The 4,807-nt window shown below is 35.1% G+C and overlaps 1 long non-coding RNA gene across 1 annotated transcript; it reads right to left on the reverse strand.

Annotated features, from left to right (window-relative positions):
* Window positions 1-3,309: 3,309 nt before the first annotated feature.
* Window positions 3,310-4,138, reverse strand: LOC132121012 (uncharacterized). The gene is made up of 3 exons (XR_009426199.1): window positions 4,047-4,138; window positions 3,564-3,691; window positions 3,310-3,448 (listed from the first exon to the last, which is right to left on the reverse strand). It is a non-coding gene; the product is annotated as an uncharacterized LOC132121012 (long non-coding RNA).
* Between the last annotated feature and the right edge of the window lie 669 nt (window positions 4,139-4,807).

Consider the following 4,807-nt stretch of genomic DNA (forward strand, 5'->3'; position numbering starts at 1 on the left):
TCTGAGAAATCCTGAAAACGTTGTTATAAATTGAAGCAACACCTCCACCTTTGCCTTTTAGACGTGGCTCATGTTTATAACAGTAATCTTGGGGGGTGGACTCATTTAAACTAATGTAATCATCAGGTTTTAGCCAGGTTTCTGTCAAACAGAGTACATCTATATTATGATCAGTGATCATATTATTTACAAAAAGTGTTTTCGTAGAAAGGGATCTGATATTCAATAAGCCAAGCTTTATCATTTGTTTATCCATATTGCTTCTGTTTTTTATTTGTTGAACCTCAATTAAATTATTAATCTTAACTTGGTTTGGACGTTTTTTGTATTTTCTAGTTCGGGGAACAGACACAGTCTCTATAGTGTGATATCTAGGTGAAAGAGTCTCTATGTGCTGAGAATTAACTGACCTCTGTGACGGGAGGCAGCTAGCAGACGGTCGGTTTAGCCAGTCTGTCTGCTTCCTGACCTGGGCCCCAGTTAGTCAAGTATAAACACTAAGACTATTTGCCATATTTCTAGAGAGAAGAGTGGCGCCACCCCAGGAGGGATGAAGACCATCTCTTTTAAACAGGTCAGGTCTGCCCCAAAAGCTCGTCCAATTGTCTATGAAACCTATGTTATTCTGTGGGCACCACTTAGACATCCAGCCATTGAGTGATGACAATCTGCTATGCATCTCATCACCACGGTAAGCAGGTAGGGGCCGTCACCGTCACCCAGTTGCCCTGCTGCTGGGGCTCTGTTTCCGGAACCGAACAATGTACAGGAATCCCTGAGCTAGACGAATCCAAAGCCGTATCTAGAGCCCTAACATTCTTACTGTTCTCAATTAAAGTTTGGATGCATGTCTCTAATTCTGAAATCTTCTCTGTCAGCCTAACTATTTCCCTGCATTTATCACATGTGAATCCCTCATCAGCGACAGAGATAGATAAACTGTTCATGTGGCAAGAGGTGCAAGTAACAATGACGGGAGAAGCCATTACTCACCGTGCTTGATGAAATATTCTTACTGCGGTTGTTTGATGAACTTGTGAAAAACTGGAGCGAGGGAGAGGAGAAAAGAAAACAGCGATAGGTTAGAATGAAAACGCTAATGACAAGCTAACGAGTGCTAACGCTTTGCAGGTGTACTACACTCATGGATATAAAATAAAAGTGAACGATCAAAGTTAATCTGATAAGATTGATCGATAATATCAGAAATATGGTGTGAATTAAGTTATATTTTACCACTTTAAAAAACAGAGAGTGATAGTAAGATAAAGATTCTAGAGAAAAAAATAAAATAAAAACAGCTACACGGAGCTACAATTTGCTACAGAAGGCCAACAGGAAGTAGAGAAAACACTGTCCAGTTATCCCACAAGTGTTTGTAGCAATAAAGCCCATGGCACCATCTTGTAATGCAAAATAATTAAACTTGTAACTCCATTTCTTTCACAAAACAATTGGCATTTGTTACTAAATATAAACAATAATGACTTTCTGGTGTATTGATGTCCCAGATGTCATTAATCTGATCAAATATTTTTATGTTTTAAGTAAAAAATAATCCCGATAATTAATAATATGTAGTTTTTCAATGTGATCTCATGAGAATACGTGTGTATTTTTACGTTAAATGTGGTTCTACCACACGTACATTTACTTACGTTTTCATGCACATAAAAACGTACAACGTACAAAAAAACGTACGACAACAACGACGTATTTATAGCATTAAAACGTACAAATACTTACGTGTTAGCAGCTAAAAAAACGTAAATAATCTAACGTAAAGTTTGAATTTATATGAATTCCAATGTATTAATATTAAAATAGTGGCTTTAATGATTTAAATCTGTTGTATTTAATTGTCATATCAATAAATGTTTTTATGGAATTTATTGAAAGCAGTTTACTCATCTACTTAATAGGAAATAACATTTCTGTGCATGCTGCAACACATAGATACACAAAAGCACAGTATACAATTACAAATCACATCCATTTTATTTGTTTGCTGTACTCCATATCTTTAGAATCCAGATGTTTGCAAGGAACATATCCATATCAATCGATCTTCATCTTCATTTTCAGCAACAGCACCCGTCACAGTCAAAGCCCGCGCTCGTTATGATTCGAATTTGAAAATAGCGCCAGTGCGCCACTGGAACGTTACGACATGGTTTACGGCATTAATATCGAACTATCATTGGTTCTCACATAATTCGTCACAGATTGTGACATGTCGTGTTTCAGTTGATAGACATTTGAAATCAGTACTGCTACTGCGCCAGTGCGCCTTCACGCCACGGAGAGAAGACAGATTCATAATTTCACGGATTAATAAATTAAATTCTGCTCTGTACCCTATAAAAACTATTACCTCCAGAGAGGACTGCGACTGGAACTCATTATCATTTGAACTACTTTTGGTACCACTTTTGATATTTTTTCGCAAAAAATAAATGATTAACATTATGTTTGTTTGTCTGTTATTTGTTTATTTATAACAGTAACGTTATGTAGTTTTAAGAAATGGTTATGGGTAGGTTTAGGGGTAGGTGTAAGATTAACGTTAGTGGCTCAAAATAACGTTTTAATGTTATATTTTTACTAAAATTGTGTTTTATCATGTTTTATTCTTTTAACATTCTGTATAAAATGGGTAGGTTTAGGTTCGGGTGAGTTATAGGGATCTTACATTTGTCAAAAAAAAAATATAAAAAGGGAAAATATACATAAATATTTAAAAAATTAATCCGATACGCATTGAAAAGCAGCTTCATGAGCAAATTTCTATGGATAACTGACTGGTCAGAGAACACGTTCTATCTGTACGTATTTGAGGTTGTTTTTATGTAAATTTCGATACGTATCGAACCTGTAATTACGTCCAGATAATACGTAAATGACACTGTAAATACGTAAAGGCACATACGTATTGGACAGTTTTAATTTACGTCTAAATATGTACGTTTTGATTGTGAGATCAGGCTGAGTTTTTCCAAGTCTAAAATAAACACATATGAGCCTACCTAGTAAAATGATGTGTTTACCAAGAATCTTTAGAACACAATATTCACCATATTCATTTTATTGAAGCATAGACTATAAAGATGATAAAGTAGCATCAAGACAAATAAGATTCAAGGAAAATAATTATTTATCATCAAAAATACATTAACCTCATATATTAATCAGTTCACACATATGAGTGATGAAATGTCCTTAAAAGTCACACAGTCCCATCCAGTCAACTGTGATACAGATCATGTGGTACATATAAGACATGTGATACTGTTCCAGAAAAGAATGATTCCTTATCATCACATCTAACCTGGTTTCATCTCCCCATCTTCTTCTCTCGTGTCTGGAAACAGTTTGTGGCTGATATCCAGCACTGGTGTGGTGTAGCTTTTTCTCAGCCAGAGGATCTCTCAGTCCTAAGATCCCAGACCTGGTCAAAGTAAAACAGACAATCCAGATAAAGTTGTTTAATGGACAGAGAGCTCAGCTTATGTGTGATCTTAGTAGGGTGAGCAACTATGACCCTTGTAGTACTGTACACTTACCATTCTTCAAGCTGTTTTGAGACCTTTTGAGAAGCTTTTTCTCTGAAGACAATTTACCACATCCTCTTCTTTCAGTCCTTTCAAGAGCATCACTTGGTCAAAACCCCTCATTTGGCTGATGAGACCATCTGTACAAAGTAAGATTGTTAAAATACTGCAATAAACAATTTCATTATGCAAGAATTAAGAAAAAATTACAGAGGCAAAGGTCTTGCTCATGAGACTCCATTAGCATGTGTAGTTCTCAAAGACTCTAAAATTAATCTAATGTTGCAGTAAATGTGTTTTCTTCCTCTAGAATCTTTCTCCAAAGTTCCTGACTTCTCTCACAAATGTGTTTTAATTATAATAGCTGTATCAAATAAAATAAAATAAATATAAAAACAATGAAAAGAATAATCACGGCTAACATGACCAGTCCTGTGAGAGATCATCATAAAGTGCTGTAACACATAACACAGCATTGCTTCAACACACACATACCAGAGGACTTCTGTTTGCTTGAGCACAAGATGGCCGTCTTCATTACTCATCCTGAGCAAATCATTTCCTTGGTCTTCCTTCTCTTATGTGAAACAAGATAATCTCTACTTACTCTGTGTGCAATTAATATTGCTCATTAAACATATAATTAAGTTAATTTAAAGTAAGATTCAGACCAGAGGATTTGATGAGTAAATGTTGATTCAAAAATATTTTAAACAAATGTACCTGGGAAAAGCTGTTCATGGCAAGATTCGCTGAGACACAGTAATAGCTCTTTTAGTTTTAAGGAAGGTGTGTGAGGGTTGGCTCTTAAAAGAGCTGTTGAGCTCAATATTGTAGACCTGAAAAAGAAGAACAGCATTATCTGCAAACAATCCTGTAAGACAGAAAGAAAGGAAATATTATTTAATTTCATACAAAGTATACATTACTATATACTTTAACTAATACATTACTTATACATAATTTTTTAGACCATGAAAACATCCTCTGCAAAGATGCTGTATAATTAAATGTTAAATGCATCCATTATTAAAAGCAAGTCATTAATAGCAATTTCTACTCATGGAGATCACGTATAGTGGGAACATGAACTGATGGGGCTTATTTGAAGTAATTTAATGAGAAGCCAATGAACAAACTTTCTGACTTTGTGGGGCAACTGATTTTCCAATATTGTGATAGTGTCAGATGAGATTGTCCAGGGGCTTGTACAATATCATACAAGTGTTAAATTGAATTACTGAATTATTAAGACT

The sequence above is a fragment of the Carassius carassius genome, chromosome 39, assembly GCF_963082965.1.
Source record: "Carassius carassius chromosome 39, fCarCar2.1, whole genome shotgun sequence".
Taxonomy (NCBI): Eukaryota; Metazoa; Chordata; class Actinopteri; order Cypriniformes; family Cyprinidae; genus Carassius; species Carassius carassius.